The 23,440-nt window shown below is 39.2% G+C and overlaps 1 long non-coding RNA gene across 2 annotated transcripts; it reads left to right on the top strand.

The window, feature by feature from the left end:
• The first annotated feature begins 21,507 nt into the window (after positions 1 to 21,507).
• LOC135442996 (uncharacterized) lies at positions 21,508 to 22,701 on the top strand. Of its 2 annotated transcripts, none has more exons than XR_010438744.1 (3): positions 21,508 to 21,595; positions 22,323 to 22,428; positions 22,563 to 22,701. It is a non-coding gene; the product is annotated as an uncharacterized LOC135442996 (long non-coding RNA). The 2 variants fall into 2 exon arrangements; XR_010438745.1 differs by having other exon boundaries at positions 21,516 to 21,595; positions 21,987 to 22,428.
• Positions 22,702 to 23,440: the final 739 nt, after the last annotated feature.

Here is a 23,440-nt window from a genome sequence, read left to right as displayed (position 1 = left end):
ATTTAAATTCAGCTGTTTTCTGTAATTCGGAAACTTATTGGGCAATGCAGAGAAAGATGAACTCTTTTAGCAGCTGGCCAGTTCCTTATTCCCAGAAAATAAATGAGGACATTTGGCAAGTGGAGAAAGAAAGCAACACAGACTGAACCTCAAACTACTGCTGATTTGCTGGCACAAAGTAAAGAGAGGATTTTTCAGATTTACTAAAGATTTTAGGAAAGATTTTCGGGCTCTTCCTTGTTGCTGATTATTGTCTGTGTCAGGCTGATGGGCTTCAGACATTCTCTTCCATCTTATTCAGTTAGAGATGGGCAAGATTTTCTTTGGCAGAGAGTAAAATGACAGGAAAATATATTTGGAAGAGGGGTGACACTCAGACAGTTTCCTTAATTGCCTTAAAAAAAGTGAAGGAAGTGTGAAATACTTATTAAAAGTCAAATATTAACTTTGACATTTTGAGAGCAAAACAATTCTCTTTGGTTTTAAAGCCTTTATTTATTTAGAAACATATTGTTAATGAAAGAGGGGTTAAATGCTGCCTTTTAAACATTCCATTTTAAGCTGTGTGTTTCGTTCTGGATGAACTCCAGCTGCTATTCCAGGGCTTTATTTTTATTTTGTTTGTTTCACAACAAAACATAAAATAAGGCTGTTCCTTCTCTGCTCTGCAGACAGGACAGATTAATGACTGGGGAAAAAAATATACTGCAAAAATTTGGAAGAGATTTAGGAGCTGGAGCAATGAACTGGACAAACTGAGAGGTGCCTGCCTATTTATAACATCTCCAGTGGCGGTGTTTAGTGAAACAGCCACCCTGCTCTGCCTTTGCAGCCAGCAGAGGTCAAATCATTATAAATAAAAATCTGTTCCAGAGCTGGATCGGTCTCACAGGATCATTGAACATCTCCCATTTCCCCCTCAGTGACTACAAAGGGAAGTGAGAAGAATTCTGAGGCTGGAGAAGGGTTTATTACCCAAATGTGAAGGTGGGATGTAGCTTCCACAATTCCTTCCAGCTGCCAAACCAACAGGGGCAAATAAAAAAGAGGAATGAGCAGCTGGTGAGGAATTTCCAATGAAATTCCCCAGGTGGCAGCTGTGGGGTTGTTACTTCTTAGGAGAGAAGAAATAAGGAGCAAAGGAAGATGTCAGTTAATAAACAGGATGGAGATGGAGATGGAGATGGAGATGGAGATGGAGATGGAGATGGAGAGGGGAAGGGAAAGGAAAGGAAAGGAAAGGAAAGGAAAGGAAAGGAAAGGAAAGGAAAGGAAAGGAAAGGAAAGGAAAGGAAAGGAAAGGAAAGGGAAAGGGAAAGGGAAAGGGAAAGGGAAAGGGAAAGGGAAAGGGAAAGGGAAAGGGAAAGGGAAAGGGAAAGGGAAAGGGAAAGGGAAAGGGAAAGGGAAAGGGAAAGGGAAAGGGAAAGGGAAAGGGAAAGGGAAAGGGAAAGGGAAAGGGAAAGGGAAAGGGAAAGGGAAGAAAGGGAAAGGGAAAAGAGACAGGGAAACTGCAGAGCCCCTTCCAGGGCCTAAAGGAGCTCCAGGAGAGCTGGAGAGGGTCTTGGGGCAAGGATGGAGAGATGGGACAAGGGGAATGGTTTCAAACTGAAGGAGGAAAGGCTTAGATGGGATATCTAGATAAGAAGATATCTAGATAAGAAGAAATTCTTTCCTGTGAGGGTTCTGAGGCCCTGGCACAGGGTGCCCAGAGCAGCTGTGGCTGCCCCTGGATCCCTGGCAGTGCCCAAGGCCAGGCTGGATGGGGCTTGGAGCAGCCTGGGACAGTGGAAGGTGTCCCTGCCATGGCAGGAGGTGGAATAAAATTATTTTGATGCCCCTTCCAACCCAAACCATTCCACCATCCTGTGAAACTCTGCCTTGGGCACTGCACAGTAAGAAGGAAGAAAACTCATTGGAAACCCAAAAGCAATTCTGAGAGAGAGATTTTGCTTTTTAAGTGCTTTGCTGTCTGATTGCCTCAACTGCCTTGAAAAATGTTATGGGAACCTGGCTCCATGAGGTAGGAATGATTCATTCAGGAAAAGACAAATCCCTGTAATTAATGGGGAAATAAATTTTACAAGAAATCTTCCATCTTCTCTTGTGCAAGAGTCTGTAATGGTCAACTGATGGGCTTTTATAAGACAAGTGTTATACTTCACAGTGAGTTTAAAGACAAAACTTTGATTCCAGGGGATATAAATGTATTTTCAGGAACAGTTTAAATGCTGGTATTTTATGGGCTAAATACATCAGAATGAGTCACTCTGAAGGTATTAGTTTGGGCAGACAGTGACTCAGAACTATTTGGTTATTCTTTAATTTCTGTTGTAAGTTGGCCCTTAAAAAACTCCAGTGGGGAAATGTTTAATAATTGATAGCAAGTTCTAAAAATTAAATATTAATTCCATCCTGTTCCTGAGCATTGTGAACATAATTGGACACTATGCATATTTATGTTAAAGGTATAAAATGTATTTACTTCCTGGATTTTTGCAGCTGATGTCACCACACTTTTAATAGAACACTCACATATTTAACCCTAAATCTGCTGTTCTCCTGCTTTTACGTCTCTATATATGTGTAATAATTCCTTTGATTTTCTTTTTTAGATATAATCTGTATATAGTAAATACATATAAATATATGTAAATATCTATCTATAAATATATATGTAAATATAATATAATATAAATGAATGGGTGTATGTCTATATATATATATGTAAATGTCTCTTTTTCAGGTAATGCTCTTTCACAAGAAATCCCCTTGGATTTCTACTGGGTAATTAATCAAGTTCAGCTTGTGCATCCACATTTACAGGAATAGCCCCAAGAGGTCTGAGTGTTGTATGGGTGAGCAAAGCTTCATTTCTTCCAAGAAAATACCTGCTTTGATTTGAATAATCCCATAAAATGAACTGGATTACCTTTTTCTAGAATTTTGTGTATTCAAAAGCATTTTTACAATTTTTTGAGATTCTGAAATGCCTTCCAGAAAAGAAATCTGCCATTTTTTTGGAGTGCCAGAATGTTTGTTTTCTGTTTGTGCATTTTGAATGTCCTTTATCCAGCAGCAGTTGGACACCCCCAGCTCTGAAGCCATTCTCCTGATCTTCCTTCCACTCCCAGCAAATAAAAATAAACTGAAGTGTTTTACCACTGCATGTGGTATCTGTAGATAAAAGTGTTATCAGAAAAAAGGAGCTATCTGCATGACTAACTGCATCCTCTTCTTTGAGAATTAAAAAATAAAGTTAATCTCAACAGGAATAAATGCAACTCTTTGTCAGAGTGAGATACTGAGTCTCAGAATTCTCCAAATGTCATAAATTACAGACACGCATCAGCAGTTTTGTTCTCAGATCCAAAGACTCAAAAATGTCAACGTTAAGCATTTATTCAGATCTGGGTTTTAAAATTCCCCATGTAATCAATAGAGCATTACTAATATTTTCAGACAGAAATTTAACATTCACAACTGCCAAAAAATCACCTTTTGGAGATGCCTCCCTCTCTTATCTATGCAGAAAACCTAACACAGATGATTTTTATGAGCCACCTGGCTTTTACATGTCTTTCTTCTCTTGGGCTCATAAATTCCTACAAAACCCTTTGCAAATCTGAAATTTAGAACATTTCCAGTGTCCCCTAATAGATCTCTTTTGCAACATTCTCTAGACCTTCTGTTTGTCACCCACCCACAGTTTATACAATAACTATTAAAAACTTCAACAGTTTATAAAATACTGAAAAATTGTTACTGGATCCTGTAGTTATTATTTTACTTGGAAGTTTATTCTGACAGACAAACTCTTAAATAATTAAACTTTAAAATGACAGAGTGGTTATTAAGAGTGCTTAGTCACTTAAATGAATTATTGTATGGTGGATTTATGCCTTCACTTAGAATTTTATGGCTGTGGAAATTATGTTGTAGCTGCTTTTGTGTCAGCTGGGCAAAGAGAAGAGGAATTGGTGGAGTTTCCTTGTTTGAGCTATGAAAAGAACTAAACATGACATTTCAGAGGTTTTCTCTCATTTCTCCTGTGGTGACCCCACAAGGCAGAGAGGAAGGAATGAATGAAAATTCCTGAATGACAAATCCTCTTCTTGAATGGCCATATAGGAGGATAAAACCAGGACAGATTAAATTGTTCTGGGATAGAGAGATTCCCTGAGGATTCCAAAAGATAAGAGATATCTCTTTGAAGGACACTGCGTGGGACAAAATATTTTTTCAGTGTTTCCACTGCAAGACAACCTGAGGTTAAAGAGTGAACCTTGACCCTCAGAGATCCACCCCAAAGTCACTGATCTCCACTTCCAGCCCTGCTTTTCCCACATGCACTGAAGTCAATAGGATTGATCTTTGTGCCTGAGCTACATTTGCATTACAGATTCTGAAATCATATTTATTATGCTGCTCCCTGCCTTGAGAGTAGATCTGTGCTTTCTCAGAGAAAAACATTTCCAGGAACACTTTTCAGTTCTCTGACAAAATATACTTTCTTGGATGAGAGCTGCAAAGCAGATTATTTTCCCACAAAATTCTTATATTTACTATTTTAGCTTAGATATTTCTGATTATTGCCTTGTGTTGCAGGCTTATCATGATACTGAGATCTGACCATGAAATCACCTTTGGCTGTTTTGGTTTCTTTGGTCACAAGGACCAAATAAAGGAATTGAAATTGTAATTCTTGGATTTCGATGAATGTTCAAATCCTACAACCACTTATTTAGGATATAATTGCTGGTGATTTAGTATTTTTAACCAAGAAACTTTTGAGAATGTAGTTACAAACTGTGACATCTGGCTGGTCATGTAAATGGGGCAAAACATAATTTAAATACTTACAAATATTTTAATATCATCAGAACTCTGCTGACACACAGATAATATCTCTCCTGACAGATCAAGGTGCAGCATCAGGTAAAAAAAAACAAGAAAGTTGAAAAAATAGTTCAATCTGAGTGGCACAACCTGCTCGTTGGACATCCCACCCCATCCAAGAGCAACACCATGAGTGAGGCATCTGGAAGTGATTAAATGTGCTTTAAATGGTGTGGGCAAGAAGAGGAAATCATATGGCTTTGAGCAACCTCCCATCCCACCCATGGCTGGGTCAGGGATGATTTGCAGAGGTCCCAAGCCAAGCATGGACCAGGCTGAGGAGCAGGAATGCACCAACAGCAGCTCCTGAGAGGAGGAGGATGGGCAAAGGGGCTGGAAGCACATTGACATCACCATTCCTGTGTTAGTTAGGAAATGCAGTGATGCCTCAGGTTATAACTTTATATTTTCAGATTCTGTGCTGCTTTAGTGTGTGGGTCTGAGCTTCACATCAGGGCATGGTGAGCTCTGTGCACAGAGCAGGGAGACAAAACAATTCCTGCTCCAGCTGGGCACCAAGGACAAATGATCCAAATCTCAGCCCAGGAGCACAAACCCCGTGGGCTGGAGAGAGAAAAACAAGCAGGGTGGGAGTGCCTGGGCTAAAGCTGGAATGGGACAATGAACTGCAAGGTGCAAATGGAGCAGAACTGATCCCAGGGAGAGAGCCCGGGAGCGCTCGTGCATTTTGGGGCCATTTTGGTTCATCTTGGGTGCAGCCCTGGCTGGGCTCTGGTGCTGCCCAAGGTGCATCCATGGAGGCCTTTTAATAAATCCCTGCTTTATTCTTTAACTCTGTCCAGTCTCTGTTCTAGGTGAGGAGTAATCAGTACCTGAGGCAGGGTCTGGAGAACACATCCCCATCCCAGCAGAGTTCCTGGTGGTGCTCTGGGCTGGATCTCTGACAGACAAACCTTGGCCAGCACTGGAGCTGTTGGAGGAAAAGCTGGAGGGAGCCTTGGCATTGGCTCCAGTGGAACAGCTGAATAAACTGCTGTGAGGCAGGACAGGCACAGATGGGCAAAAAGGGTTCATATTCAGGCCAGCACATGGGGCTGGTCTTGAAAGACCAACCAAGACAAGGTGAGGCAAATTCCTTCTTCAGGAATGTGCAAAATATCCCATGCAAACCATCTGGTAACACCCCATAGATCTCAGGACCCACTGCTCTATTTATGGAAAGAATGGCAAAAGATGCCAAATGTGATTCATGTGGTTTTATCCAAGCCAAAATTCACCACAGCTACGTAATAATTACAGGTTTTTTAATTCTATGCTCAAGTATTTATGCTGTGGAAATAGAAGCATTTCCTAAAAGGGAATTATTCCAACAAAGGCAGATGATGCAAATGCAGATTGTCATGGCTGATGCTAAAAACTGAACAGTTTAAGTTAAATTATAGAATTAAATTAATAGTTAAATATAAAGAATATTAATTTAAATATGTAGAATTTCACCTTTATGATTTCATCCTTGCCCATTGCAAACTGTTTGCTCTGAGTGTAACTTCTTGTGTGATAAAGATCTCAGTTCTTTTTTGCTTTACTACTCCACCAATTCATTTGGTGTTTGTTCTGTCTGTCTGTCTGGGTTTTTAATTTAATTTCTCCTTATTTGCTTGCTTTTATGCTTTCTGTAAGGAAAATAATGGATTCCTTCCTTACATGGAGAATAATTGCTGGAAAAAGTAGAAGAAAATTCCAGCTGCAAAGCCCAGGTCTCCAACAGTTTGTGCATCCCTTCTATTATTCCTCAAATGGAAGGAGATAACACTTTGGAAAAGAGACAACATAGTACCTGCAGGCAGTATTCCTTAGCTAGGACCCCCAAATTATTTTTTTTAAGTGAAACATCAAAAAACTAAGCCCTTTTATTAATATTTTTATTAACAGTGTGGTAAACATTGCATTTGTTCAGCTTGGTACCCATAGTGCTCATGCCAAACATTCACTGGCAACATGAGCCCAGCTGACCAAACAGCATTGTAGCTCTGGTTTTCTTTTATTTTTCTTTTTTTCTAAAGAGTTTAATTCAAAGAAATGACTGTAAATGTTTGAATTTGTGCATGTGTGAGAGGCTTTACCCTTTTCTTACAGCCTGAGCTTTTCCAGCAGTTTAAACAACTTACAGGAACATTGCTATTTTTAGTTCAGTATTTTGAAATATTTGACCATCTTGAAAATTAACTCTTGGTGGAGCTGATGAGGAGAATTTTATTTCGCTTTTGCATTTTTATCACAGGTATAGACAGTCACAATGTTCATGGTTACAGCTGCCCAATATTTTTATTTATATAAGCCCGTATTTCATAGCTTATAGCTTTGCAAAATTAACAAGTGTGGGCTGAAATGGTCCAGTTCCCATTTTTGCCTCATGATGATTTCTCCTTTTTAAATTAATTTTTAAAAACTAAAAATAAATCCATCTCTGAGAACAACAATAAGAGAAAATTTGTTGCCTTGCTCATGCTAAAAAAATTAATGCCTTTCACCTTTTTTTTTCTCTTGTGCTGCTGGTGGAAAAGATGGTGTTGAAATCCCAAGGGGATGAAAGGGCAGAACCACCAACTTTTCTGTCAGATGTGGCTTTTTTGTCTCTTCTGAAGAAGAACCTGGTTTGAGAAAGACAAAAACCTCTGAAGTATCACCAACTGCACACAGAGAGAAGAAACAACTCCAAAATCTGGTTGGATGTCTCAAAATCTACAGCAAAGCATCTCAGGACCCTAAATCAAGAGGGACAGGGCAGTGAGTGATCACCCAAATTTATTTGACATCTAAAGCATTCCAGACACCAAAAGAGGCTGTTTTCATTTGTCTCAAGTTTTTCTTCTTTTTGTGCCATTTGTGCCAGCCTTGGTATTTGGGGTTCCAACGCACATCCAAGGAGCAGAATTCAGGGAAAGAGCTGGGTAAGAGCACAGCCCAGCCCTGTTGATCAGAGCTGATTTTCCACAAGCAGATCAAGCGTCTGAAGTGGAAATGCCAGGAGTGGAAATGGCACAAAGCTGTGTCAGAGGAGTTTTGTGTTGGAGATCAGGAAAAGGTTCTTCCCGCAGGGAATGGTCACAGCCCCAAGGGTGCCAGAGTTCCAAAAGTGCTTGTTCAATGCTCCCAGGCACAGGGTGGGATTTTTGGGATGTCTTTAGGGTCAGGAGTGGAACTGGATGCCTTGAAGAAAATACCAAAGGGTCCTGAGAGACACAGGATGAGGTCGTGATCATCCTGGATTTAGGGCACAAGCCTGGACTCCCGCACTGCATGTGGAAGGAGCAAACACCTTGTAACATTGATTTAGGATAAAAGAAACCCTCAAATACCTGGAGTTCTCTTCTGGATGGGCCTGTAATGCCTCTTTAATTAATGAGATGTCCCTATCAGTTGGTTGCCCAAAGCAGAATGATGCCTCAGGTTTACCTTTTATATTTTCAGATTCTGTTCTGCTTTAGTGTGTGGGTCTGAGCTCCACATCAGGGCATGGTGAGCTCTGTGCACAGAGCAGGGAGACAAAACAATTCCTGCTCCAGCTGGGCACCAAGGACAAATGATCCAAATCTCAGCCCAGGAGCACAAACCCCGTGGGCTGGAGAGAGAAAAACAAGCAGGGTGGGACTGCCTGGGCTAAAGCTGGGATGGGACAATGAACTGCAAGGTGCAAATGGAGCAGAACTGATCCCAGGGAGAGAGCCCGGGAGCGCTCGTGCATTTTGGGGCCATTTTGGTTCATCTTGGGTGCAGCCCTGGCTGGGCTCTGGTGCTGCCCAAGGTGCAGCCATGGAGGCCTTTGAATAAATCCCTGCTTTATTCTTTGGCTCTGTCCAGCCTCTGCTCTAGGGCAGCCTGCACAGGGCATCAGGAACAGTAAGAACATTCTCCAGATGCCCTCCAGCACCGCCCTGGGGTGGATCAGCCCCGTGCTCAGGGCAGGGTGTTGGAATTTGCTTTTCCACACCGGAATGCTGCAGACAATCCCCTTTTGTCCTGTTGGTTCTAAATCCTTTGAGCAGCCCATTGTGAACTCCCTTTTCCAACACAGGTGTGCTCTCCTTTTCACTGCCAGTTCCTGACCTCACCCGGGTGAGTTCATGAAAGCTGAAAACCCTTCTTTTGTGTGACTTCTCCAAGGGAGAACGAGTTTGTTTTGGAAACAGAACAAGTTTTCCTCTCAGTTTTTGGGCAGGAGTCCATCTGACATTGAACTACCTGCAAGATATCTCAGTGGCAGAGCTCACCTTCTGCAGTTCAAGAGCATTTTACTGCAGGTTAAAGAGAAATTTTACCATTGTTCACTGCCAGAAAAAAACAAATAAAAAAACAAGACGTCCCTTTCAGTTATAGGCAATAAAATATATGGCAATAAAAACTCAATAAAAAACAAAATAAAAAACCAACCAAAAAACAAACAAACAGACAAAAAACCCCAAAACAAAAAACAAAAAAAAAACAAACCAAAAAAACCACACAAAAAAAATATCAAACCAAACCAAAACAAAACAAAACCACCAAAAAAAACCACCAAAAACCATCAAAAACTAACAAAACCCAAAACCATGCATTTGGACTTCTCTGGAAAATAATTATTTTTCACTGTTAAAATCTTATTATATCTCAAGCTGAAAGTTTATGGAAGTGTTGTTACATCTGTTATTGGAAACAAAGCATCTGCTTTCCTATTTCTCAAAGTTCTTTGGAGAAGTTCTGCTTATTCTATTATTGTAGTGATACATATGGATGACAAGTAGTATTTTGATGCTGTTTGATATGAAATTCAAAAGAACATAATGCCAAAAACGAAAGGAAAAAAAATCAGAACATGCTTAAATTTTTATACACCTTCTCATTCAGGAAAAAATAGCATGGCCTTGTGGTAATTTGGGACATTGGATTAAATAATTCAAAGGCATTTATTCGGTTTTCTAATACAGCGAATTTTATACTCATTTCTATAACTTCTCACAATCTGAAACATCAGCATTAAGAATAGACATATTTTCTTTTTTTCTGTGAAGAGAAACAGAAATTCCTCCAGGGGAGCCAGAGTCAGATGTGTCTCATCTCATTTGATCTTTAAGGGAGCTTCTCTTTTCCCAGGCAGTTTTGCCACCTGCCCTGGGCTGCCAATATAAGCTGGAATGAATCCTCCCAGCTGCCACTCCACAGGAAAATTAAGATTATTGCATCAGAAAAATAAAAAAAAAAAAATCAGGAAGCCCTGAGGGCATGAAAGAAGATGAAATACAAACTGCAAATCCATGGGCACTGGATGGGATTCAATACCCAACTGGAACCATGGAAAATGAGTGGGTTTGTGTAAGATGGAAGTCCAGGTGCAGCCAGCATGGACAGGTGGCTTCTCCAGAGGAGGGGAGATGATCTTCCTGTCACAGAAATTTAAAATACAGAATTTTTAAATATTTGAAAATTTGAATATTTGAATATTTGAAATATTTAAAATAAGGAAGGGCATTGCTTCATTCCACTGCACTGAGCAGCTGTTGTGAAAATAGCAATAAAAGCCCAATAAAAATCTAAATTTCTACGAGACCCAGGACGAATCATTAACCCACTTTGCAGATTCTTGTCTGTTTCCCTACAGGGATTGTGCCTTGACAGCAAGAAGCAAAAAATTACATTAAAATTACTTTCTAATTGTCAATAATTAATCAAACTAACAACTATTGTTCCAGGCTCCACTGGATAAATAATTAGTCCCTACTGGCCTCATTTCTCCTCTTTAAAATGGAAATAGAAAAGCTGGTTTAGACAGGATATTTTGCTTCTAATTTCTATGAATGGTCAGTTTTCAGGGAACAAAACAGGACAGGACCTGACAGGAAAGTTTTCAAACTGCTGCTGTAGTAAACATAAAGAAACAAGACTAATAATGTTATTTTTAGAGGTGGTAGCCCTGCAAATCTGGATTGCACATATCGAGATGGGGCAGATTTCCTCCATTTGCCTCACTGATTTCTTAAACTTTGTGCCAGGAATGCAAATAATAATTTGCTTTATGATTTAGCATCAATAACACACTAATAATGTATGTTAAATAAATCTAAATAAATTTAACATAGAGGATTCTTTACCAACACCCAGTTTAAGACCCTTGGCAGGGAATTTGTGGCTTAAATACACTCTGATTTCATAACTACCCCAAACCCCAGGAAGCAGAGCTATCTGCTTACATCTCTTAGATATTTTATAGCTACAAATGTCCAGTTAAATCAAGTGATTTTCTGGTTTTTAGGCCAAATACATGCAGAGACTCTCATCTTTAAAACTAACAAATAAAACCATTTAAAAAAGCACTAAAACCAACCACAAACTGCATGTTGGGAATGGCTCCTGCAGCACTGGAAGTCCTGAACCATACCCAGGGGTTGTTTTGGGGGTGTTACTGAGTCTGCTGGCCCAGAAGGGCTGTTCCTCACACTGGGGAAAATCCTAAAACTTTAAATCTTAAATTTTAATATTTTAATTAAAATATTAAAAACTTTTAATCTTAAATTTTTTAAAATCTTAAAACTTTACGAATAAACCAATTTACACCCTGCAACATTCCTTGCCTCTGTTGAAGTCACCAATATAGAAATAACTCTATGAAAAGACATTTCTTGCAATAGAATAACAAAATTTTATTACTGAATACATGGGAAAAAATATTACATTTTCCAGGTGTTTTGATGTATTAATATATCATTTGGAGAATTCTTGATTTTTTTTCAGCAGAAAAAAAAAATCTTCTAAAAAATTTAAATAAACTTTTTGACAAATGCTTCGCAGGCACATTCTGGTTTACACACCCAAGGGTTGAGCCACAGCAGCTGAGGGCTTTGAGGAAAAGCAGAATTCCCAGCAGCACCAGAATAGTGCTGGATTTTATTCCAAGGAAAGGCAAAAGTGCAAAGCTTGCACTTCCCAGTGTTTGAAAGAACACTCCATACATAAACTTAGAGGCAGAAATAGAAAGGAAGGAGTAAAACTGAGGATTCCTGCACTGCTTGCCATATTTCAAATAGGCTCAGGTTGCTCTTTAAAAATATAAACTCCAGCCCTGAGTGAGTGCTCTCTGCTCTGGATCAAACCTGAGGCTTGTGATGATCTTTTTGGGCCCTAACATCAACAAATCCCTTAAATAAATGTGCAATTCCTGCTTCCCTCTGTGTACACAATGGCTGCTCATGGAATGGCCATTCCAGGCACTGAACATGTTTAAAAACATAAAATTAAACATAATACACTGCAGTACTAGTATACCTATATCTATATCTATATCTATATCTATATCTATATCTATATCTATATCTATATCTATATCTATATCTATATCTATATCCATCTACATCTATATCTTGTTTTATTTTATTTTATTTTATTTTATTTTATTTTATTTTATTTTATTTTATTTTATTTTATTTTATTTTATTTTATTTTTCCCCCTTTACAGTTCCTCTGTTTTTCCTCTGACCACAATCCCTGAGTTACATCAGGCACAAAGAACCTGCTCTTGTCCCATTTTGGGAGCTGAACCATCATAAATGGTTCTTGGTCCTGCCTAAAATCTCCAGAAAATGGCAAAGACTGGAGGAGCAGAGCTGTGTCTGAGCTGGAAGGGGGGATTCATCTCACCCAGCCTTTACTCATCTAAATCAGAGCCAAGAAATCCCAAACAAAACCTCAGAAATTGTCTGAATTTGAAGAGTGCATTTTAAAGCTGCTAAAATGAGAAAAAGTGAAAGGAAGGAAAGGAAAGGACTGGACTGTAATAAATAAAATCCTTCTTCCCTTTTGCCTGGATTTACCTTTTATTCTTAATGTTTTCATTTTCCAAAATATTTCCAAATTATTTTTTCTGTTCTGATCCAAACCCATGACTCTGACACCTGACAAAAGAGGAAGAAACACAAATATTCTAATTTACAAGATTTTGTTATTAAGAACTCCAGCTCAGATCAACATACTTAGCACAAAATATTTCCCTTCTTTTTCCCTTTTTCCAATAGTTAATCTGCCCACCATTTGAATACAAACTCATTTTAGACATGAACACCTCTTCAAGAGGTCTCTGAATTCCAAACACTGTCCAGGGAGATGATGGGATCTTTTATTGCACCACAAAGGCAGTGAAGGAAAAAGAAGAGAGAAAATCCACCTTGCCAGGTGTTTTGGAGGTAAATACAAGGGAATAGTTTTTTTCCTAGTAAAAAGAAATGATCAGGAATATCTAGAATTGTTCAAGATGTAGCCAGCGCTTCTTTTCCTGTTGGTTTTATTTACACAGGAAGGAAGGAAGGAAGGAAGGAAGGAAGGAAGGAAGGAAGGAAGGAAGGAAGGAAGGAAGGAAGGAAGGAAGGAAGGAAGGAAGGAAGGAAGGAAGGAGAAACATAGGAACTTGTAGAATTTATTATAAATCCTTGACCTCAATACTGACCCAAGACAAACAACTGTGCCATTTTTCCTAAGTTTTCTTGAAGCCTAATGAAACTATTCAAACCCAAATGCTCCGAAGTATACCACAAACAACAACAACAAAAAAAGACATTTCTGAGGCAAACTCAGACATTCCATGTTTTTTCTCAGGTTTGAAAATGACTGTGGCCCAGAAGGTCACAGCCAAGAGATGCTGATGGAATAAAAGCACCAGGTGTGGCATTGCTGCCATTTTTTATTGGATGTAATTAAGCAAAGGGGGTGGGGAACAATGTCAGGCAGGATATCTGTGCTTTGCCTCCAGTGGAAATGGGAGGCTGTCCCCCAAAGGGAGAAACTAATAGGCTTAATTAAGATATAATTGAGCCTTTTTATGAATTTGAAAGAAATAATCTCTCCCTGCTTCCCCCCAGAAGAGTCAGGGCCCACAAGCAGCTGATGCTGTCATTAGTGATGCTGAGAGGCAGCTACCTTCTCAGGGTGGCATTTTTATTGCATTTTTCATCCTATTAAGCACACAAAGGGCTGTGCAGTTTAAATGATTAAGAACTGATATTTAGGAGTTAGCACATTTATTTTTAAAATAGAAGTGAGATCTTTCCATGTCAACTTGTCAGCAGCCTTTACTACCTTGATACACCATGGGAAAGCATTGTTACCCTGTAGTAGCTTCTAATTACATTTCTTTTGAGTCTGAAACTCCTCAAATCCTGCTTGTGATTAACCATGTCAGGCCTGTCAAAATACATGAGGGTTTGATGGGCTTAAATCCAAAGCAGCATTGAGCAGAAGAAAGTGTCACTGCTAGGAATTGATCCCTGCCTTGTCACCTCTTTTTGTGGTGGCACTCTCTGTCACTCAAAACATTGCTATGGCCAGCAATGTTCATTTTTTTTTTTTTTTTACTAAAAATTAGCCTTTATTTCCACCTCACATGAAGGGCAGACACCTGCATGTTTATTCTGAGCCCTTTTACTGCAACAGCCCCAAATTATCTCCTGATCCCCTCCCAGGTTAGAAAGCTGGGAACAGTTGGGTTTTTTTTCATCTGATGCCCTGTGCAGGCTGACCTAGAACAGAGACTGGACAGAGCTAAAGAATAAAGCAGGGATTTATTAAAAGCCTCCATGGATGCACCTTGGGCAGCACCAGAGCCCAGCCAGGGCTGCACCCAAGATGAACCAAAATGGCCCCAAAATGCACGAGCGCTCCCGGGCTCTCTCCCTGGGATCAGTTCTGCTCCATTTGCACCTTGCAGTTCATTGTCCCATTCCAGCTTTAGCCCAGGCAGTCCCACCCTGCTTGTTTTTCTCTCTGCAGCCCACGGGGTTTGTGCTCCTGGGCTGAGATTTGGATCATTTGTCCTTGGTGCCCAGCTGGAGCAGGAATTGTTTTGTCTCCCTGCTCTGTGCACAGAGCTCACCATGCCCTGATGTGGAGCTCAGACCCACACACTAAAGCAGCACAGAATCTGAAAAATATAAAAGCTGAAACCTGAGGCATCACATCCATATTGTCACCTCGGAGCCAATGTTCATTTTCCCTGTTTGAGGCTCCATCCCATTATTATTTTTCAGTTGTGCTGCTGAAAGCCCTCGAAGCTCCAGGCTGAAGTCACTTGTGCTAAGTGCTCTGTGACCATAAATTATGGCACAGATCTGGTTCCAAAGAACAAATAGTCTGAAATTTTGATGTTCTGAGGAAAAAAACATGTAAAGATGTAGGGCCACCAGGGAGCCCAATTTTTTTCCTCAAGGTGATTGAATCGGAAAAAAAGCAAAGCCAGGGACAAAACAGAGGTGTCTCACTCTTTTAGACAGCTCTAGACTTTTTTCTAATAAAACATTTATTATTTTAAACACTTAGGGTCAAATCACATGAGATTTTCATGGCTTTTGTGCATAATTAATAAGTAAAAGCCAACTGTGAATCATCATCATAATTATTGTCATCATTTTAACTTTATTATTATCATCATTATTATTGTCATGATCATTAACATTATTATCATTATCATTATTTTCTTCTCTAATATCAGAAACAGTCCTCAAAAATGAAAAAATTATAAAAGCCCAACCACCTCTCTCTGACATGTGTCCTGAAGTAAAATAACATCTGGTAAATAATTTCATAATCATGCACATAATAGTAAAAAATAGGCCAATGAAACAGCACCTAATTCATGGATTACATTGTTCCTTTATTTCAGAGGCATAACTGAAAATTTTGTGAACCAAGACCAAATTTGTTTGAAAAACAAGTTACTCATATTTTTATGTACTCCCATGAATAGCTAATACATAATGAGAGAACTGTTTTACAATATAAAGTTATAGTATAATACCTATATAATAATAGTACAATAGATATATTGCAAAACTTAATGCACATGGATCTAAAATAGAGAAAAGCGATAAAAATAAACCTCAAAATTCGAGTTTGGGTTTGGATTTGGCTGGTGGCGCTTTTCAGAAGGCTGTCGGATGTTTTCAATCTAATCATGTCCAAAAAGGACACAAAGAGACATCAAGTGGCCTTTGAGGATTTTAAAATAGCATCAATGGTTTTCAGTGTCAGTATTTTACTATCAAATCCACACCATTTTCCAATGTAAACAATGCTGCAAAAAACAAATTATCATAAAATCTTTTACAAGCAGAGCTAAAAGTGATGGAGATTATGCTCTGTGAGTCTCATTTAAAAATTATTTGAGTTTGCCCCTGCATTTTTCAATACTTATTTGAAATTAGGCTATGATATTCAATCAATCACAAGAGCAACCCAGATGTGAGGACATAAAAATTCTGGGGGTTGAGTTATAGCCCTGAATCCTTTAAACCAATTTTCTTTTTATTGGTGAAAGGGAAAAATCAAGAATTCCTTCACTGGGGCAGTGAGTTACAACAAGCTGATTTGAAGCAAAATATAAGCAGGTACATAAAATCAATCAAGCAGAATAAAGAGCCAGCCTCTGGCTAAACTTACTCCTCTTCTATCCAGTTCATTTAAAATGGGATAACAGTTATATAATGAGGTTAAAAGAAATATGATCATCAGGGCAGGGATAATATTGACTCTTCTGAAGTGTTCTCTTCCTGGTTGGAAGAAGGCAATTTAGTGGTAATGCAGTTCCTAAAGTTAACTGATGCAGCCCCAAATGCTTCACAGTGCAATGACAACAAATTTTTGAGCCATAAAAAATGGATTCACATTTTATTTGTCTTTTCCTCTGTAAATCAAAAAGTCAGAGTTAAGAGCAAAATAAAGCCAAAAAGCAAAGAGAAGTTTAATCAGGCAGACACACATGGGGAACTCTGGTGTTATTCCTTCCAGGCTGCCCTTGGATTTTGTTGGAACCCTGATTATTGAGAATTTCAGATTTCTGTGCTGCCCGGCACTGACCCCCAAGAGAACACTGCACTGACCTGAGGCCGTGGAGAAGCTTCCAGAATGGAGTGACAGAACTGGGATTGTGGGTGTGGAGTTTGAATAGAAGTGTGTGAGATCACAGGGTGGGAAAATTTAGAGTTTAAGGTTTTAGAATAGAGTATATATATAAAGCAAGATGGAGATTTTAGGGTGGAGGCTGCTCGTTCTCCTTCTTTTTCATAAGTTTAAATTGTGTTGTGTAATTGGGTAAAGAAGTCCAAATTGTGAGCCACAAGTTGTTAGTTATTAGGTTAAAAGGTTATTTAGGTTAAAAGGTTAATTATTAGGTTTAAAGGTTAGTTATTAGGTTAAAAGTAAAAATAATTTAAGTGTCATTTCTTAATTGGACAGTTTATCCTTTAAAAACCTTGTAGAAAAAGAGATAGAGCTCAATTTTTTAGTTTCTAAGAGTGAAGTGCTGTAGAATTCACACTTTGTGAAACTGTAATGTAAATAAGAACTAATAAAACAAGAAATACCATCTCACATATTTAATCCCACCCCCCAAAAAAAAAAAAAACCAATTAAGAATCCACAGGATTTCTGAAGGAAAAAACCATCAAAAGTGTTTCACATGTGGCACAAAGCAGGGTTTAATTCATTGCTGTGACTGCATGGAATAACAAAGTCCACATTCCCCTTGCTCTCCATGTCAGATCAATATTTAGGGGAAAAAGCTTTGTGTCATCACATCAGATAATAAAGCCCACATTAGTCAGAGGCTGGATGTGAAATTAGTCACTGAGAGACCTTGAACTGAGGCACCTTGCCCACAAGGCTGAATGGGACAGAACCAAAGATTTGAAAATAGCGAAAATCTAATGGTTTTCCTTATTTTTTATTTATTTTTCTTTCTTTCTCATTATGTCTTCTAAAGAAAGATGCATAAGATTAGAAATAATACGGTGGTTTTTTAAAGTTTCTTCTTCATCTTCTTTTTCTTTTTTTTTTTTCTTTTTTTTTTTTAAGGTACTTTGGCCAGGAAAAAAAATTAATTTTCCTCTAAATTGATTAAAGATTTCAAATTAATTTCATGGCCAGTGATACAGAAAGGCAGCTTGTGAAATAGATGGAAAATCTATGAAAATTTTTCTCCAAAAGCCTGTGTGTCAGACTGGTTTGGACACATGTGAAATGCTGGTTTCCCCTCTGAGGTGATGTTTGCTCTCTGTGTACAGTGTTTAGTCTGGTTAGAATATTCCACCTGCCTTCTCTGGACTTTGGCTGAGAATTTTAATTGAAAATGTACAGCCTTGAATTATTTGCTCTGAATCCCCAAAGTAAAAGACAATTTAATCTTGAGGAGTCTCTGTGGAGAGTTGGTATATCCAGGAAAATTGATAAAACCTAATCAGCAAGAAGTGTCCTGCAGATAATTTGTTGGTTTTATGGATTGTATTTTTAATATCTCTGCAAAATGTACAAATAGTGGGCTGCTTTATTATGCTCTAATCTGGTAGGCAGTGCTCAAATGGGAAAACTTTGAGTTTTCATTGCTCAGTTTAACATAGGCAAAGGCAGAGGTAAAAGAGATTTATCTTCGCTTGGGGGTGAAATCAGTCAAGAGTTCAATTCTTCACCAGCTGGACTTGACATTCCATAAATATTATGTAAATTTTGCAGCTGGAAGACATGAACATTGAATTTTCTCTCCCAATAAAATATTGCATTTCTTTATCTATTGATTAGTTTTTTAGCAATTATTGATTTTTCTTAAATGAATTTTTTCCAGAAAGGAAATTCTGATCACTATTAATCTCTTGATTAGGGGGATTTTTTTTTCATTCTTTTTCTTTAAACAAGCTATTAATGGTTTATTTCTTTCTTTGTAAAATTTCCCAAGGTCCCAGTGATAATCTCCATGTAATTTCTGCCCAAATTCAAAAATTGATCAGACAGGCACTGGTTGCTCCTGGGCATCTGTTTTGAAGAAGGATAAATTATTATAGATTGATCAGAGAGAGCTGTCAGAGGTTTCAGATCAGCCAACAGTGCCCACAGATCAGACAAGCCAGTTACAATCAGGATTTCCCACAAAAAAAGTTGCTGCCATCAAGGTTTCAAAGCAGCCTATTGGAATTTTTCATTATCTCAGAATTTTCCCAGAGAGCCATTTTTGGAACTGAAATTGTTTCCACGTGGTATTTGTCTGAAAGAAAGGTAACTTCCTTTTTTTCTCTGCAGCAAAATTCCTTCAAACCCTCTGAAGCTGAGGGTAGATGACAAATAAATACAAGTTTGCTACTCTTATATTTTAAAAAAAGCAGAGAATCCCCTCCTGGGATTCTGGAGCAGTGACTGAATCTGTGCTTTGTGCCACTAAATTTTACCCATCCAAAAATGGATCTTCGCAATCTTCCTCCCAGGAGAAAAGTGCAGCAACCTGGAGAAGATGCTCCAACTCCCCAGGTTCAAAATCTGGCCTTGCCTGTGCTTGATTAAAATTTGGGCAAAGCAAGGGGCTGAGAGAAGGAACATCAGGACAGGAATTCCCTTGGATGTGGGAGGAATCCCCTGAATTCACATCCAGCCCTTGCCCCTCGTGCAGGAACAGTAATTTTTCTGGAATTTGTGGCTAAAAATGAGACACAAATAATACAGAAATGGGAAATTCTACAAGGATTTATGGCTAATAAATACATGCTACCAAGATGATAAATAAATAATAATAAATGTAGAATGAGCAAATACAAAGTAGCAAAATTTGTACTATGAGTTTCAAAAAGAAAAGCATTCAAATAAACCAAACAGTCAAAGATCACCATTGCCTCTGTTCCCTTCTCTCTCTTTTTCTTCTAGGCGAAGAAAAGCATTAAATATATTCTCTTCAAAGCCTCAGATCAATTTATGTAGTTTTCAATTTACTCTGGCATCTTTCTAAGGAAGCTGTAATCTTCCTCTAGAATTCATTTTATCTATATGAGCAAAGTAAAATTCACCACTAAATCAGTACAGAGAAAATGGCAGGTGCTGCATCCTTGTATTTTTTTGGAAAAAACTGAATTCTTACTTAATCTAATCTTGGCTGTTCACACGATCAGCAGCAAATTATTTCTGTCTGAGATGCCAAATTTGCAGTAGATTTGCTCTCCACACTCCCAGAATGCTGATACCCCTCAGTGCTCTAATAAATTCACAGAACTTTGCAAAGACTGACCAGTCTCCCTGTATTTCTGACCTATTATTTGTGTCAAAAATACCTTTTAATCTTCATTTCCACCTCCCATTAGACCATTCCATCTAGGGGCTGGTGGAACAGAGGTTTTGTTGATCCAGGGAAAGATGTTCTATTTGTCTCTCTCTCCCTCTCCATCTATTTTCCCTGGAGCAGCTAAATGAACAGGAAAATAAAGAATCCCTGAGAAGGATGTTCAAATAACCAGTTTCCTTGACTGATGCCACCATTTCTCAGTTGCCTTGACTCAGATCTCACTTTGACAGGTCTCATATGTCAGCCCTTCCAACTGATGTGTTTAGGGTTCATTAAATGAAATGACTCAGGAAAGGAAAGATGTCAACAGCCCCAAAGCTTCATCTCCAGTTCTCATGGCAAATAAAGGAAGGAGTGGGAAATGGATATTTGGAAATGTTCTGCTTTCCTCCCTGCAGTCTATATTTCTTTCTCTTGAGTTCCCAGATGTGATCCAGATAGATCCATACTTCACAGAAAGATCCAGAAAGTTTTTATTAAAATTGTGCCGGTATATAAATACAGAATTTGCTCCTAAGGGATCAACAGGGTTATGGACACAAGTGTGAAGGACATGAAATGGGAATTGAGAGAAAATGTAGCTGAGTTAAGTAACAGCATTAATCATTGCAGAATCATGGAATATCCTGAGCTGGGAGGATCATCAAGTCCAGCTCCTACCTCTGTACAGGACAACCTCAAAAATCCCACCCTGTGCTTGAGTGCTGTCCAAAACCTCCCGGAACTCTGTCAGGCTTGGTGCAATAACCCCTTCCCTGGGGAGCCTGTCCAGTGCTCCACCACCTTCCAGGGGAAAACCTTCTCCTGATCTCCAACCTAAAGCTCCCCTGGCACAGCTCCAGCCTTTCCCTCAGGTTGTGTCACCAGAGAGAAGAGATCTCTGGTTACCAGAGAAGAGATCAGAGCTCCACTTCCCCTCCTGAGGAAGCTGCAGACTGAGATCAGGACTTCCCTCAGTCTCCTCTCATCTGGATGAGATTTTCCACATTATTGACCTGGAGACAAACATTTCCACAAATCAGGTCTGGCACATGATGTTGGGGAAGAAGAAACAGGAAGGCCTTACAAATATGATTGCCTGGCAAAAGATCTTGAGAATATGGAAACTATAAGCAAGATTGAAATGAAAGCAAGCTTTGAGATACCTCTGTTACTGAACAACTGGAAAACAATGGTGTGAAGGCCAGCTGAAGGTAATCCCCTGTTGATGGAACAACACCCTCTGCTTGCAGACAAACCCAAGGGTCAGAGCAGATCCTATAGCTTGGCAGAAGGGGCCCAAAGAGGAGTTTTAGGGTTTAAAATACCACACAGTATGGCAATGTAATGATTCTTATAGGCTGTATGTAAATGCTATAGGATTTGTATATTGTATTACGTAGGGAGATAGAACATAAGAAAATAAAGGTAGTATAGAAAGTAATCTTACCCCATTAAGGAGTTGCAGCTGAGCCAATTATTAGAGATTGGGAGCAGGCCTGATGTTAACAGGCCGCAGCTGTAGCCGCTAAGAAGAGTGTTATAAAAGAGTGGATTGATTGGTTGTGGGAAAACTGGAGTCAGCTGGCTACTGTGAGGACAAGAAAGAGTCAGTGCCTGGAGGAGCTGTCTGTGAGAAACCTCAATGAGGTATGAAGCTCTAGCAATATGGCACACTTGCAATACACTGATAATAGAACTCTTGCTCTCTAATGACAACAGTATTAGGTTGGTTAGTGAGAATTAGAATATTCAGCCCAGAAGATTTATGCTATTGTAACAGGAACTTTGTTTTCTTTTACTCTTTCTTGCTCTCTCTCATCCTCTTTACCATGCTTTTGCCTTCTTTCTCTTTACCACTCTCTTTACCTCTCTCAGGCCTGCTCTGAGCTGTGGCTGGCAGCTCCCGGAAGGGCCCTGCACCCAGGCCCTTTGCAATAAACCCCAAATTCCATGACCAGAAGAAGATTTATTGAGTTGTAATGGGAACCTCACCCTCTCATCCTCTTTACCACTCTCTTTACCTCTCTCCCTCTTTCAGGCCTGCTCCGAGCTGGGGCTGGCAGCTCCCAGCAGGGCCCTGCACCCAGGCCCTTGGAAATAACCCACAAGTTCCAAGCCCTGGCTTCAGAGATCTCTCATCTCCATCCATCCCCACGATCCTAACCCTAATGCTCCTACAGTGCCCTGCATCTCTGGGCCAGCTGTGACTCTGTGTGTGTAGGGCTGGGAACCACCCAGAGCAGGGCTGCTCCTGGCCTTGGTGGCATCACCTGGCCCTGAAGGTCAGCACACATTTTTTAGGAGTGAGCTTCAGAAGATCCATTGAGTTTTCCCAATTTATCCTTCTCCTCTTGCTGGTTGCTGTCCCCTTTAGGAAGAACAGTCATTGCATCACTGATTTCTCCATGGAATGTGAACTCTGCCCCACAGGAGATTGAAGCACTCTGTTCTACAACATGCCACATACTTGGATACCAGAGGTACCAGGGCAAGTGTCCCCAAAAATAAATAGCTACAAATATCTTATTATTTTCCATGAGTGATCCCACATTTTAGAGCTGTACGGCTGTAGAGAACACATCAGGGTTGTAATAAAACAATATTTCTTTTCCAGTCCCTCAGGATAAGAACTGATTGAATTGCACATTTGTCTGAAGCAAAAAGAAAAAAGACTTCAATACTGGATGAATCATGGACAAATCTGTAAACCAGGCTGGATAAAGTGAACATTAAACTTCAAATTTAGGTATTGATATTATGAGCCTTGTACTTTTTATTCACCCCCAAGACTGGAACTCAAATGAATTTGGGGACATGAGCAGTTCTCATTCTTTCATCCCTCATTCCTTCCTCCATCTCCATTTCTCTCCCTCAAGCTCACCAGCTCCAAACCCTTGCTGTAACATAATAAGAGATTTTACTGAGTTAGAGATACTAAGGCAGAATCCATCATCCTTAAAAAAAAAAAAAAAAAAGGCAGTATCAGGAAATGTTTTTGTTTTCTTCCCTAGGAGTTAAAATTCTCTTTAGATCTTTGTTTATAACCATCTGTGTCAAACAGCAAATAATAAGGCAGAAAGTGGAAAAACAAAAGATATTCTTGTTTGTTGTTTGACATGGTTTTAGACTTTTAGGAGAGGTGTGAAATAATCTATTTGGGTTTATATCTTAAAGAAAAACAGGGGTATGTGAGACAAGCTCAGACCTCTGGAATGACATACTCTGAGAAATTAGATAAAGCTGAAGAAGTAAAAAAATTGTCAGGTTGGTTTTAGTTTAGTTTTTGGGCGTTTTTTTCAGTTTTGTTTGGTTTGGGGTGGTTTTATTGTTTTTTTTTTTTTTTAATTAGATTTTGTTAACCTCATGTCCTACAAACAAGCCTATTGGTTTTCTGGCCAATTCTGTATTAAGGCAATTTTTGGGGGTGGGATTTGATTTTTGGCTCTCCTGTGGACCCCAGAATTTCTGCACTATTTTCTCGTATTTCATTTT

This window comes from Zonotrichia leucophrys, chromosome 2 (assembly GCF_028769735.1).
Source record: "Zonotrichia leucophrys gambelii isolate GWCS_2022_RI chromosome 2, RI_Zleu_2.0, whole genome shotgun sequence".
NCBI lineage: Eukaryota > Metazoa > Chordata > Aves > Passeriformes > Passerellidae > Zonotrichia > Zonotrichia leucophrys.
The sequence above is the reverse complement of the archived record's forward strand: the minus strand, read 5'-3'. Positions and strand labels throughout refer to the sequence as shown.